The sequence below is a fragment of the Scyliorhinus torazame genome, chromosome 18, assembly GCF_047496885.1.
Source record: "Scyliorhinus torazame isolate Kashiwa2021f chromosome 18, sScyTor2.1, whole genome shotgun sequence".
NCBI classification, from domain to species: domain Eukaryota; kingdom Metazoa; phylum Chordata; class Chondrichthyes; order Carcharhiniformes; family Scyliorhinidae; genus Scyliorhinus; species Scyliorhinus torazame.
This window is the reverse complement of record NC_092724.1, coordinates 53353424-53369131: the sequence shown is the minus strand read 5'-3', so window position 1 is coordinate 53369131 and position 15708 is coordinate 53353424. Positions and strand designations below refer to the sequence as shown.

At 49.7% G+C, this 15708-nt stretch overlaps 1 long non-coding RNA gene across 1 annotated transcript in view; it reads left to right on the top strand.

The window, feature by feature from the left end:
* LOC140394810 (uncharacterized) overlaps positions 1-15389 on the top strand; it is a 76244-nt gene extending 60855 nt beyond the window's left edge. The window contains exons 2-3 of the long non-coding RNA XR_011936015.1: positions 237-348; positions 15176-15389. This is a non-coding gene — a long non-coding RNA (uncharacterized lncRNA). The remainder of the gene's footprint in view (positions 1-236; positions 349-15175) is intronic.
* Positions 15390-15708: the final 319 nt, after the last annotated feature.

Below are 15708 nucleotides of genomic sequence, written 5' to 3'. Positions count from 1 at the left end.
TCTTTACTCTTAGTTTTGCATTGTTGCAGGCAATGTTGACTCTGATGAAAATCTCACCCATGGTGTTGATGAGTATTTTTCGAGGCACCATCTTGGTTGCCCAGATTACTCGACAGTTCATTTCCGCTGTTCATGCTGCTGTTATTGTTATTGTTTGTATTATGTATAAAATTGGAAAATAGAATAAAAATATTTTTACAAATCACTTTGCTGCTTCTTTCTGACTGCTTGTTCAGCATACAGGCGCTGATGGCAAACTCCAAGGTTAATCCTTTCTCGTGAAGTAGCTGCTTGCGAACAACATCACTATAGACTTCACACACAATGCGATCAGTCAACAACTCACCGGTGAGTGTGCCAAATTTGCATTTCTTTGTTTCTCTTCCTCCATCTGAAAAACAAAGGGCTCGTATTTCTTAACCATCCGGACACACTAAATTTAAGAGAATGTACGCCTGTACCTTCTTTCATTTGTCCAAAAGGCCAGCACTGCAGGAATCTCAGAGTGGATGTATTTACATGTGTCCTTGCTTGGCAATCTCCCAGCATCTTGTCGGTGTGATTATTGATGGTTAGTCTGAAGTGCAGCTTCTGTGTTTTAATTTTGTCCAGTTGAATTTCATCCCAGCAACCAGGGACCAACAACAGTAGATGTTTATTAACAATAACTGAAAAGCTCTTATGTGCCATGTCTCTGCCCAAGTTTCGGTAGAACTCACGTGCTGCCGACGCGTGACCCGTGTCATCCCAACATCCATGTGACCACCCAGTTCACAGCACTGGTAGGCCAGGTAACAGAGTTGCTGTGACAAGTAACAGTGCAGGAACAATGGAGTCACATGATTGTTTGTCTGTGTTGACGGGTCATGGTTTGCACCCTCACTGACCTTTTGCTTAAATGACGACAAGCGCTGAGAATTGGATGGAGCTCTTTGCCCCACTGTGCAAACTGAAAGCCATCAAATCCTTGCTCAATTTGGACTACCCATAGCAGCATTGGTATGTTGCTTTTATTAATCAAATATGTTACAATCAGATCAGTTTAATAGCAGCCAATGGCATCATTTGGAAGTGACGCCATTGAAACAATCCTGTGATTAGTAGGAAGGGGGAACAGAATCAAATAGTTGCTATTGACCAATAAAGTTATTTTTAAAAATGTATGTCGACTTTTTGTAGAAAATTATGGAGAAATGTTACGTAAAGCAGGGAGGTTATACAGGAACTGTATAAAATGTTGGCTAGGCCACAGCTAGAGCATTGTGCGCAGTTCTGGAATCCACATTACAGGAGGGATGTAATAACACTGGAAAGGGTGCAGAGGAGATTTACCAGGATGTTACCTTGGCTGGAGAGTTTCAACTATGAAGAGAGATTGGACAGACTTGAATTGTTTTCCTTGGCGCAGAGGAGACTGAGGAGGGACATGATTGATATGCATAAAATTATGAGGGGCATAGATAGAGTAGACAGGAACAAACTTTTCCCCTTGGTGGAGGGGTCAATGACCAGGGGGCATAGATTTATGGTAAGGGGCAGGAGGTTTAGAGGGGATGTAAGGAAAAACGTTTTTACCCAGGGGGTGGTGGGAGTTTAGAATTCACTGCCTGAAAGGGTGGTGGAGGCAGAGACCCTCAAAACTTTAAGAAGTATTTAGATGTGCTCTTGTGATCCCAGGGCATACAAGGCTATGGGCCATGTGCTGGGAAATGGGATCAGAATGGTTAGGTGGTTGTTTTTGACCGGCACAGACTCAATGGGCCGAAGGGCCATTTCTGTGCTCGATGGTTCTATGACTCCATGACGCTATGACTGTAGAACCTTCTGTTTTTTTTCCTGGAATCATTTCATTTACATTGCACAGAGCTTCATCGATTATTAAACAGTATCATCCTTCTGCTTTATGGCATGAGGATGTTTCAGCTACATTATAATTGGTGGAATCTGCTGTACTCATACATTGACTATTCAGGCCTCACATATTCTCTGTGCACAGTCCAATTTCAGTTCATATTTCACTTTGAAATGATCGCTCATGGTATAAATCACTGTTACATTGAAAGAATTGTTTTCATATGCGATGTGAGTCCTCGATAAGACTTCTCTTGAAAAGTGAGCAAGATACCCCAGAGCTTTATTGAGCTGGTGCCAAGATATTTAATACAGTGCAATTATACCTATCGCCTGTAAAACTAAAGGCGGATATAGAATATCTCTCTAAATGTAATTGTCATTGTCAAACCTAGTCTAATGTAATTGACGTTTTGAATGAGAGAGTGCAACCAAGGCTTTAAATAATTTCCAAATATTATATTAAACAATAATTAGAATTGGATGGCCAACTGCCAACTTAATGTGAAGCGATTGCCAAATTGGTAGGCTGAGGATTTTATGATATCCGTCACTATTTTGGGTTGAAATTAAATTTCAATTTGTTCATGAGGAACGCTGAAAGATGTTCACCTTAAATTATTTTTGTAAGGAAAGAGCAAATCCCTTTTAATGCACCAGGGTCTGTTAGCTTGATTCAGTTGGTGGAATTCTGATTCATAAAGCTGTGAGGTCAAGTTTCATTCTAATACCTGAACACACATTGCAGGTGGCTACAATATAGTATTACGGTCCCAGGTGATGTTGTAACTGGATGGGAAGATCCCAGAATGAAGCACTGGCTCAAAAAAAAGAACTTAAAAATAACGTGGAGGAACAGAGTCACAGGACAGCTAATTAGTTTTAAGAACAATGAAAAACATTTATTAATCATGAAATGTTGGATTATAATACAGTCTTCCTCTACTCCCCCTTTTGCTTAATAATTACACACAGGGTTACATTAACACGGGTTACAAAGTGCAACTTAATCTACAACGGTCTCATTAACACAAAGTCCCTTCTAAGCACACAAGATGACTGTGGTCAGACACACTCTTCTCTGTACCCCGAGTGAATGTTTGTGAATGTCTGCTCAGAGTTGCCCCAAATGATGATCATATGAAAGTTTTGAAACTCCACACCCAAAAACACACTTTAAAATCTTCTCTTCCCATAATCCTTTCCCCTCGCAGTTTGCATTCCGAAACCACGTCCAGAATTTACAAATGACACTTTTAACCAAATCTTCTGCTCCACTTTTAACAGTGAATCCAGTCCAGGATTTTACACAACCCCCTTTAGGGTTTCTTTGTCTTTACTGCTGAAAAACCTGCTCACAATTGCTTTAACTTTTGATTCCCAGACTGAAGTAAAATGGCATCAAGCATTTCATCTACTTCTGAAGCCTGCTGTCCCATTTTAAATCTAGTTACTGTGATTTGTCTTTAACTCAGAACATTTTGTTTACCCTTCCTTGGATTCTTCGAAACAATATCTTAGTCTCTGTTTACTTAACTTCACACTTCTTACACAGTCTTTCTGTCCAAATTGCCTGGTTAGCCGGACTATATCTTGTTCCGTGGGAAGCCTGCATCTTTGCAACTCCATTATTCTGTCCATCTTCTCCTGAGAGAGTGGAGAACTGTTCACTCCTGGTTCCAACTTCCCTGGCTCAAAACTGAGAACAAACGAAAACCCTTCCCTCTGGACGTGGCCTCCTATTACTAAGCACCAACTTACTTCTATTTATTCTTCATACCGTAACCCTCTGTAAACACAATAGAAACACAGTTGGAACTTCACCAACCCCACACATATGAACACTCTTGTCCTGCATGAATCTAACTATAGGTTTTAGCCTTCCAGGTACAGGAACATTAAATCAAACACATCTAAAATATACCTTATTTCGATTAGGCTTCCGGCGGGGGAAGAGAGCGGTCGCGGGTTGTATAGCTCCTTAGGGGGGAACACAGTTACATCCCGTTCCCCGCGAAGAACTTGCGCCTAAGTGTGCAAACTTGGCCGACTGGGCCCCCCCGCACAGCAAGAGCGCGGAAGAGGAGGAGCGACCCAGACTCCGCAACGGAGCAAAATTGGAGACCTGAGCGCTCAGGAGCAGAGCGAGCGACAAAGACAAAGAGAGAGCCCCCCCCGGGGAGAAGGAGAAGAGGCCGTAAGGGACCGGAACGGTAAGCTGCGGCCCGGGGGAGGAAAGGTGTGCAAGAGGAGCCGGGGCCGGAGGCCAGAAAGCGGCCGGAGAGAGTCGGGCCTCCCCCCCCCCCGAACGGAGATAGCGCATCGGAGCGCGGGCCTGCAAGCCGGCCCGGCCTAGCCCCCCACCGCCCCCCCCACACAGCAGAACATGGACGGCCGAGGAGAAGCAGCACAGGAGCGGGGACCGAGCCACCACCCCCCCACCACCACCACGCACGGCAGCAGGGCACGGGGCAACAACGCGGGGCAGCGAAACACGGGGCAGGAGGAGCGGCAGCCTGAGCCAAAGCGGGGACCGAGCCAGCAACGAGGCCCGACCCTCCCCCCTCCCCGCCCGGGTGGAAACTACCACGAGGTAGGCGGCGGAACAAAGGGGGACTCCTGGCCCGACGAGAAGCCTTTCTCGCTCTCTCTCTCTCTCTGGTCCCAGGGTGAGTGAGGAGGAGAAAAAGAAAACAAGAACTTCCTCTTTTTGGGGAAGGGGAAAAAAAAACTTGGAAAAGAAAACTGTCAAAGGGACAGAAAATGCCCTCTCTCTTTCCACGTTTCTCAAAAAAGAAAACCAAACTTACATAAAAAGAGTCTTTTCAGAAGGGAGGGGGGGGAGAGAGAAAAAAAGGAAAGGGGGGAAAAGAAAAAGGGAAAAAAAATGGGAGGGGGGGAAAAATGGGGAGAAAGAAAATTGGGGGAGGGGGAAAAGAAAAGGGGGGGGGGAAATACCAGAAGGGAGCCAAAGCAGAGGGAGAAAGGGCACCAAAGGCAAACGGGGCAATATGCGAGCCCACTCAGACGAGCTAATCGGCGCACAAAGTGGCGGAATGGAAGCCTCACCGCAACAAAAAGAACTGGGCAGACAGGAGCATTTTCCCCCTGGGCCAGAGGGGAACTGGAAGGCAGCCTTTGCCGAGGCGCTGAGGGAACACCAGCAGGAAAGCAAGGCAGGGACCAAAGCAGACATAAAGACCGCAGTACAGGCAGCAATGGCCAGGGCCCTGGCGGAAGTGCAGCTCGCCCTGGGCAGAGCAGAGAAGAAACTGGAAGCCAAGAGGAGAAACTGGAAACTCAAAAGGCGACCATTAAGGAGCTGGAAAGTGCCACGACTGACATGAGCGACCGGGTCATGGCCCTGGAGAAAGAGGTGGAGAGGCTGGGCACAACGCAGGGGAGCCTGAAGGGCAGGGTGGACGACCAGGAAAACCGCTCAAGAAGACAAAATGTCAGGACAGTGGACCTATCAGAGGGGACAGAGGGTAGAAACCCTATGGCCTACGTGGCCGAGATGCTGGGCAACTTAGTGGGGAGGGAAACTTTCCCCAACCCACCAGAAATGGACAGAGCGCACCGGTCGCTGCGCCCGAAGCCCAGGGCGGGGGAACACCCGAGGGCAGTTATAGCTAAACTGCACCGGTACAAACACAGGGAAACAATCCTGCTCTGGGCCAGGCAAAATAGAACCTGCAAATGGGAAGGACACTTCATTAGAGTGTACAAGGACATTGGGGCAGACCGAGCCAGGAGACGGGCCAAATTCAATAGAGCGAAAGCAGCCCTTCACAAGAACAATGTGCGCTTTGGTATGTTGTACCCAGCGGAACTCTGGGTCACATACCAAGGAAGAGGGTACTTCTTTACAGCCCCCGCCAACGCAAACAAGTTTATCGAGGAACACGGGCTGGAAAACTAACAGCGAGGGTAGAAATACGGGACCCCTGGTAAGAGGCAACAACACGCCGATGGGGGCGGGGGGTGAGGCAACACCAGCCCACCCCGCCCCCACTCCCACCATGGAGAGCGCACCCTGAACAAAATGCAAACCGCTACCCAACGAACCGTCACAGGTGGGAAACCAGGCCCAATCACGTGGGCACGAGAGTAGTGGAGAAGGGAGAGCAAACGGGGGGAGCGCAGGGTAGGATGGGGGCAGAGCGGGCAGAAAAATGCAGAGGCTGGGCAGGGGAGAAGCGAGACAGTAACTCCCTAGAGGGGGGGGGTCACCGCACGAGCAAGGAAGCTAGCACCGGGGACATGCAAAAAAGCAGAGCCGCAGCGCGTCCCCAAAAGGGGGGACGGCGCCAGGCAGTGGGGGTGGGGGGGTCACTCAACAGAGACAGGAGAGCAAACGGGGATAGGAGCTGGTGAAAGAGGGACAAAGGAGGGATATACAGGAGAGGGAGAGAAAGGGCGAGGAAAGGAGAGACTGGGGGAGGGGGCACAGGAAGGGAGGGACCAGGGGGTGGGGAATACATGGACGGAGGGACAAACAAGGCTAGAAAAGGAACAGCAATAGAGCTACAAAGTGCCACAACCAAGGGCTCGGAACAAGGAATCGCTGCAAGCATCCACCCAGTACGGCCTCTGGGTGAAGGGAGACCCCAGAGTGCAGGGGGCTACCCGCGTGGTGGCCGCAAAGTGGGCGATCATGCCGGGGGTCCCCTGGACGGAGGGAAATCCCGGAGTGCAGGGGCCCGACCGCATGGAGAGAGCAGTGACAGAGGCCATCCTGGACGGCCCCCTAACAAGGGGGAACCTCGGAGGGCAGGGGAGCGTACACCACGTGAATATGGTTAATCCCACAGGAGCGAGGGGACAGAAGCCCCCCCACCAGGATAGTCACCTGGAACGTAAGGGGACTCAACGGCCCAGTGAAAAGATCCAGTGTCCTCAACCAACTAAGAAACATGAAGGCAGACATAACTTTCCTTCAAGAGACGCACCTGAGAGAGTAGGACCAACTTGCGGGTAAGAAAGGGCTGGGTGGGACAGACCTACCATTCCTGTTACGGGACGAGGGCCAGGGGAGTGCCGATATTGATCGGCAAATGGACTATGTTTCGGGCGACGAAGACGGTTACGGACGTTTACGGGGGACGGTACGTCATGGTTAGCGGGACCCTGGATGGGGCGCCGGTAGTACTAGTTAACGTGTTCCCGCCCAACTGGGACGACACGAGCTTCATCAAGAAGACCATGGCAGAAATCCCTGACATAGCGACGCACCGTCTCAGTCAGGGGGAAAAAAACAAACAGGCAGAAAGTGCAGGGATCCCTCGTGGCCATTCCCCTTCAAAACAAGTATACCGTTTTGGATGCTGTTGGGGGGGATGACCAACCGGGGGAAGGCCCTAGCGGCCAGGTCTCTGGCACTGAGTCTGGCCCTGGGGCTCAGAAGGGAAGGGGGGAGAATAGAAAAGCAATAGTTGTAGGAGATTCAATGGTTAGGGGAATAGATAGGAGATTCTGTGGTCACGAGCGAGACTCCCGGAAGGTATGTTGCCTCCCGGGTGCCAGGGCCAGGGATGTCTCGGATCGTGTCTTCAGGATCCTTAAGGGGGAGGGGGAGCAGCCAGAAGTCGTGGTGCACATTGGTACCAACGACATAGGCAGGAAAAGGGGTGTGGAGGTAATAAACAAGTTTAGGGAGTTAGGCTGGAAGTTAAAAGCCAGGACAGACAAAGTTGTCATCTCTGGTTTGTTGCCGGTGCCACGTGATAGCGAGGCTAGGAATAGGGAGAGAGTGCAGTTGAACACGTGGCTGCAGGAATGGTGTAGGAGGGAGGGCTTCAGGTATTTGGATAATTGGAGCGCATTCTGGGGAAGGTGGGACCTGTACAAGCAGGACGGGTTGCATCTGAACCAGAGGGGCACCAATATCCTGGGAGGGAGGTTTTCTAGTACTCTTCGGGAGGGTTTAAACTAATTTGGCAGGTGAATGGGAACCGGATTTGTAGTCCAGCAACTAAGGTAGCCGATATTCAGGACGCCAAAGCGTGTAATGAGGCAGTGGGGAAGGGAACACTGACAAAGGAGAGTACTTGCAGGCACGGAGATGGGTTGAAGTGTGTATACTTCAACGCAAGAAGCATCAGGAATAAGGTGGGTGAACTTAAGGCATGGATCGGTACTTGGGACTACGATGTGGTGGCCATCACGGAAACTTGGCTAGAAGAGGGGCAGAAATGGTTGTTGGAGGTCCCTGGTTATAGATGGTTCAATAAGATTAGGGAGGGTGGTAAAAGAGGTGGGGGGGTGGCATTATTAATTAGAGATAGTATAACAGCTGCAGAAAGGCAGTTCGAGGAGTATCACCCTATTGAGGTAGTATGGGTTGAAGTCAGAAATAGGAAAGGAGCAGTCACCTTGTTAGGAGTTTTCTATAGGCCCCCCAATAGTAGCAGAGATGTGGAGGAACAGATTGGGAAACAGATTTTGGAAAGGTGCAGAAGTCATAGGGTAGTAGTCATGGGCGACTTTAAATTCCCAAATATTGAGTGGAAACTCTTCAGATCAAATAGTTTGGATGGGGTGGTGTGTGTGCAGTGTGTCCAGGAAGCTTTTCTAACACAGTATGTAGATTGTCCGACCAGAGGAGGGGCAATATTGGATTTAGTACTGGGTAATGAACCAGGGCAAGTGATAGATTTGTTAGTGGGGGAGCATTTTGGAGATAGTGACCACAATTCTGTGACTTTCACTTTAGTAATGGAGAGGGATAGGTATGTGCAACAGGGCAAGGTTTACAATTGGGGGAAGGGTAAATACGATGTTGTCAGACAAGAATTGAAGTGCATAAGTTGGGAACATAGGCTGGCAGGGAAGGACACAAGTGAAATGTGGAACTTGTTCAAGGTACAGGTGCTACGTGTCCTTGATATGTATGTCCCTGTCAGGCAGGGAAGAGATGGTCGATTGAGGGAACCATGGTTGACAAGAGAGGTTGAATGTCTTGTTAAGAGGAAAAAGGTGACTTATGTAAGGCTGAGGAAACAAGGTTCAGACAGGGCATTGGAGGGATACAAGATAGCCAGGAGGGAACTGAAGAAAGGGATTAGGAGAGCTAAGAGAGGGCATGAACAATCTTTGGCGGGTAGGATCAAGGAAATCCCCAAGGCCTTTTACACATATGTGAGGAATATGAGAATGACTAGAGCGAGGGTAGGTCCGATCAAGGACAGTGGCGGAAGATTGTGTATTGAGTCTGAAGAGATAGGAGAGGTCTTGAACAAGTACTTTTCTTCTGTATTTACAAATGAGAGGGGCGATATTGTTGGAGAGGACAGTGTGAAACAGATTGGTAAGCTCGAGGAAATACTTGTTAGGAAGGAAGATGTGTTGGGCATTTTGAAAAACTTGAGGATAGACAAGTCCCCCAGGCCTGACGGGATATATCCAAGGATTCTATGGGAAGCAAGAGATGAAATTGCAGAGCCGTTAGCAATGATCTTTTAGTCCTCACTGTCAACAGGGGTGGTACCAGGGGATTGGAGAGTGGCGAATGTCGTGCCCCTGTTCAAAAAAGGGACTAGGGATAACCCTGGGAATTACAGGCCAGTTAGTCTTACTTCGGTGGTAGGCAAAGTAATGGAAAGGGTACTGAAGGATAGGATTTCTGAGCATCTGGAAAGACACTGCTTGATTAGGGATAGTCAGCACGGATTTGTGAGGGGTAGGTCTTGCCTTACAAATCTTATTGAATTCTTTGAGGAGGTGACCAAGCATGTGGATGAAGGTAAAGCAGTAGATGTAGTGTACATGGATTTTAGTAAGGCATTTGATAAAGTTCCCCATGGTAGGCTTATGCAGAAAGTAAGGAGGTATTGGATAGTGGGAAATTTGGCCAGTTGGATAACGAACTGGCTAACCGATAGAAGTCAGAGAGTGGTGGTGGATGGCAAATATTCAGCCTGGATCCCAGTTACCAGTGGCGTACCGCAGGGATCAGTTCTGGGTCCTCTGCTGTTTGTGATTTTCATTAATGACTTGGATGAGGGAGTTGAAGGGTGGGTCAGTAAATTTGCAGACGATACGAAGATTGGTGGAGTTGTGGATAGTAAGGAGGGCTGTTGTCGGCTGCAAAGAGACATAGATAGGATGCAGAGCTGGGCTGAGAAGTGGCAGATGGAGTTTAACCCTGAAAAGTGTGAGGTTGTCCATTTTGGAAGGACAAATATGAATGCGGAATACAGGGTTAACGGTAGAGTTCTTGGCAATGTGGAGGAGCAGAGAGATCTTGGGGTCTATGTTCATACATCTTTGAAAGTTGCCACTCAAGTGGATAGAGCTGTGAAGAAGGCCGATGGTGTGCTCGCGTTCATTAACAGAGGGATTGAATTTAAGAGCCGTGAGGTGATGATGCAGCTGTACAAAACTTTGGTAAGGCCACATTTGGAGTATTGTGTACAGTTTTGGTCGCCTCATTTTAGGAAGGATGTGGAAGCTTTGGAAAAGGTGCAAAGAAGATTTACTAGGATGTTGCCTGGAATGGAGAGTAGGTCTTACGAGGAAAGGTTGAGGGTGCGAGGCCTTTTCTCATTAGAACGGAGAAGGATGAGGGGCGACTTGATAGCGGTTTATAAGATGATCAGGGGAATAGATAGAGTAGACAGTCAGAGACTTTTTCCCCGGGTGGAACAAACCATTACAAGGGGACATAAATTTAAGGTGAAAGGTGGAAGATATAGGAGGGATATCAGAGGTAGGTTCTTTACCCAGAGAGTAGTGGGGGCATGGAATGCACTGCCTGTGGAAGTAGTTGAGTCGGAAATATTAGGGACCTTCAAGCAGCTATTGGATAGGTACATGGAATACGGTAAAATGATATAGTGTAGATTTATTTGTTCTCAAGGGCAGCATGGTAGCATTGTGGATAGCACAATTGCTTCACAGCTCCAGGGTCCCAGGTTCGATTCCGGCTTGGGTCACTGTCTGCGGAGTCTGCACGTCCTCCCCGTGTCTGCGTGGGTTTCCTCCGGGTGCTCCGGTTTCCTCCCACAGTCCAAAGATGTGCGGGTTAGGTGAATTGGCCAATGATAAATTGCCCTTAATGTCCAAATTGCCCTTGGTGTTGGGTGGAGGTGTTGAGTTTGGGTAGGGAGCTCTTTCCAAGAGCTGGTGCAGACTCAAAGGGCCGAATGGCCTCCTTCTGCACTGTAAATTCAATGATAATCTATGATTAATCTAGGACAAAGGTTCGGCACAACATCGTGGGCCGAAGGGCCTGTTCTGTGCTGTATTTTTTTCTATGTTCTATGGAGGTTCGACGTTGTCCTGCTAGCTGACAAGGCCTTCAACGAAAATATATCGCGCGCCACCACAGAGTACACGGAGAACAATCAGAACAGGGAGGTCTCACCCACCAAGTTCTTGGAAGCTCTAAAGGCCGTACTAAGACGGGAAGTCAGCGCTTTCAAAGCGCGAAGAGATAGGGAGGAAAGGGCGGCTAGACAGCAGCTGGTTGACTCCATACTGGAAGTAGACCGTAAATACTCCGAGGCCCTGACCGTAGAGCTCCTGGCGGAGAGGAAAGAGTTACGAAGGAACTTTGATCTGCTCTCCACCAGCAAAGCAGTGCTTCAACTCCGCCAAGACCCTATACGAACATGGAGACAAAGCCAGCCGCCTACTGGCACACCATCTGAGAAAGCAGGCAGCCACCAGAAAAATTGCACAAATCAGGGATACTAGAGGCACATTAGAAACAGAACCAGAAAAGATCAACAAAGCCTTCAGGGCCTTTTACCAAGGGCTGTACACCTCAGAGCCCCCAATGGGGGAGTCCGGGAAACGGTTCCTTGATGGATTGGACATACCAGTTGTGGGGGAGGGCAGAAAACGGGGCCTGGAAGCACCACTAGCACTGGGAGAGATCATGGACAGCATTAGCTCCATGCAGGTGGGGAAGGCGCCGGGACCAGACGGATTCCCGGCGGACTTCTCCAAAAGATTTGTGACAGCGCTGGCCCCGCACCTGCGGGAGATGTTCATAGACTCGCTAGCCAGGGGCACACTACCACCCACGCTAGCACAGGTCTCAATCTCGCTGATACCTAAAAAAGATAAAGACCCAATGGAATGTGGGTCATACAGACCCATCTCACTGCTCAATGCAGATGCCAAAATACTGGCAAAGATTTTAGCCAAAAGGCTAGAAGACTGCGTGCCAGAGGTGGTCGCAGAGGACCAGACGGGCTTTGTCAAAGGTAGACAGCTTACCTCCAACATCAGGCCTGCTGAACGTGATAATGACCCCATCCGGGGAGAGAATACCAGAGGTGATCGTCTCCCTAGACGCAGAAAAGGCCTTCGACAGAGTCGAATGTAAGTACCTCATAGAGGTACTGGAGCAGTTTGGGCTTGGAACAGGGTTCACCTCCTGGGTAAAACTCCTATACAACGCTCCCATGGTGAGCGTACGGACAAACAACACCAACTCCCGATACTTCCAGCTGCACAGGGACACCAGACAAGGATGCCCACTGTCCCCGCTGCTGTTCGCCCGAGCGATCAAGCCACTAGCAATTGCGCTCAGAGCGGCAAAAAGCTGGAGGGGGATCCGAAGGGGCGGCAGAGAGCACAGAGTCTCACTCTTTGCAGATGACCTGCTCCTCTACATTTCGGACCCAAAAAGCAGCTTGGACGGAATCATCGCGCTCCTGAAAGAGTTTGGTGCCTTCTCAGGCTACAAACTCAACATGAGCAAAAGCGAGATCTTCCCGGTACACCTACAAGTAGAGGGGGCAGCACTAACGGGACTGCCGTTTAAACAAGCCTGACTCAAATTCCGCTACCTGGGGATCCAAATAGCCCATGACTGGAAAGGGATCCACAAATGGAACTTCACCAGTCTGACAGAGGAAGTAAAAAAGGACTTGCAAAGATGGAACACACTCCCACTCTACCTCGCGGGAAGAGTCCAGACGATCAAAATGAACGTACTGCCCAGGTACCTCTTCCTATTCAGATCAATCCCGATCTACATCCCCAAGGCCTTTTTCAAAGCATTAGACAAACTAATCATGGTGTTCGTATGGGGGGGGGGGGGGGGGGGGGGGGGGGGAGGGGAGGGGGGGGGGGGGAAGAATGCTGGGATCCCAAAGAAGGTCTTGCAAAGAACAAAATCAAGGGGCGGGCTAGCCCTCCCAAACCTACAATTCTACCACTGGGCAGCGACGGCCGAGCGAATAAGGTGATGGATCAAGGAGCCAGAAGCCGAGTGGGTGCGCGCGGAAGAGGCCTCCTGTAAGGGGTCCTCCCTCCGGGCCCTTGCCCCGGCGGCACTCCCATCCCCACCCAAAAAACACTCCAGCAGCCCGGTGGTGATAGCCACCCTCCAGTGCTGGAACCAGCTACGGCAGCAATTTGGCCTGACCAAAATGTCGGACAAAGCTCCCATCTGCAACAACCATAGGTTCACACCAGTACTGACTGACGCCACCTTCAAAAGGTGGAGACAGGACGGGGGGACATTGACAGTCAGGGGCCCATACACCGACGGCAGGGTCGCAACACTGGACAAACTGACAGAGAAATTCCAGCTAGCCAGGGGAACGAGCTAAGGTACCTGCAACTCAAAAACTTCATACGAAAGGAGACAAGGACTTGCCCACAACCGCCACGACAGACATTACTGGAAGAGTTACTGGACGCAAGCGAAAGGAAACTGTAGCGACATGTATGACCGACGGTAGAAGGGGCTGACACCATACTGGACGCAACAAGAATGAAATGGGAGGAGGACCTGATGTATTGGGTGTTCTGGATCACAAACAGGTCACCAACACTGGAAGTGGTGCAACTCTATTTTATTATATGGTTAACTGTATTAACATACTTGAACTGTGGGTAAATGCAATACCAGCTTTAACTGTTGACCCTTGCCTAGTCCTAACCAGTCGATGCACTCAGCACATGGTGAATGTCTGTGTTGCAGGCTGTGAGCTCTGTGCTGACTAGAAAGAGCGGGAAATCTCCTGTCCCCTGTCTTTATAGTACGTGTGCTCTCACTGGTGATTGGCTGCGGTGTTGTGCATGCTGTTTGGTCCCACTGCATGTCCATCAGTGTGTGAGTGTGTGGCTGCACCATGATATACTGGTGTATATTATGACAGGACCTGGGGATCGAAATAGGGTGGGGAGTCTGGAGCGAAGCACTGCATCAGGTCAACTCCACCTCCACGTGCACAAGGCTCAGCCTGATGCAACTAAAAGTGGTACATAGAGCCCACTTAAGGTTTTTCCCGGAGGTGGAGGATAGATGTGAACGGTGCCAAGGTGTCCCGGCCAACCACGCCCACATGTTCTGGTCTTGCTCCAGACTTGCGGGGTACTGGACAGCCTTCTTCAAGGCAATGTCCAAAGTGGTGGGGGTGAGGGTGGAGCCATGTCCGAAAGTGGCGGTCTTCAAGGTTTCAGACCAGCCAGATCTATTCCTGGGGAGGAGGGCGGACGCCCTTGCCTTTGCCTCCCTGATCGCCCGCTGTAGAATCCTGTTCGGCTGGCGGTCAGCAGCACCACCCAAAGCTGCAGACTGGCTGTCTGACCTCTCGGAATCTCTCCAAATGGAGAAAATCAAATTCGCCATCCGAGGGTCAGACGACGGCTTCCACAGTACGTGGGAGCCATTCACCCAATTGTTCCGGGACTTGTTTGTGGCCAACGAACAAGCAGAAGAATAGCCAGGAAGCCAAGAACCAGGGGAAAGCAGCCAAAGCGTGAGAGGGAGAGATAGACTGGGACAGGGGGGGGGGGACAGCTCAATGTAAGAAGAAGGAAAGGCGAACCACAGGGATGGGGGGGGGGGAGGAGGGAAGAGACAGGGAACAATAGAGGAGAGCCAGGGAGGTATGTGGGGGGGAAGGGAGGGGGGGGCGAGGGAGGCAGGGAAACGTTAACTAACTTGACATTTGATATGTTGGGTACTCTGGATCTGTGGAAACTGCGTTTACCTTAGCAGTAACATAGACAGGCTACCAACACTTGTAATAGTACAACTCTATTTTATTTAACTAAGAGCTGTTAAACATACTTGCACTATGGTTCGACACTATGTTAGATTGACTGCAGACCTATGCCTTAACCTGACCAGCCTATACTGCTAGCACATGGTGGATGTTTGTGCTACTGACTGCGGGCTCTGTCTCTCTCAGAGGCTGCATCCCGAATGAGCGGGAAAACTGGTGCCCTCTGTCTTTATAGTGACCGTGCCCTAACTGGTAATTGGCTGCTGTGTTGATTGGTCTTGCAGTGTGGCAGTCAGTGTGTGTCTCTCCACCATCATATACTGATGTGTATATTATGACAACATCCACAGGAACAGAGAAAAAGGAGAATACAGGCGGAGGATGGGAGGGCTGGCTGAAGCGGCAGCGTGCACGAGAAGACAATGGCGGCGAAATCCGTCCGGGAGAAGCGAGGGGCAACACCGGCACCAGACCCATTCGAGGAGTGCCCTCCGGAATTGTCTTTCCGGCACCAACAGGTGCCTACTTATATATATATATCATATCCTGTGTACACAATGGCAAATATACTCTGTTCAAAAATCCAATAAAAAACATTGGTTAAAAAAAAAAACCTTATTTCTAATGTTTACCAATACAAATCCCTTAAAACTCCCTTTGTTTTTCTAACAATAACGCACAATACTAAGAGGGGGCTGCATTGAAGGATCGTGTTGCCCTTCAGATTTAACATTTAACTGAAGTCTTCGCCAGGATTCTCTGATCCTGCGCCGGGTCGGAGAATCCCTGAGGGGGAGGCGCGAATCCCGCCCCGTCACCCTGACGCCGGCTTCCCTATTCTCCGGCGCCGGTGGGATTCCCGCCACGCCGGTCGGGGATCATT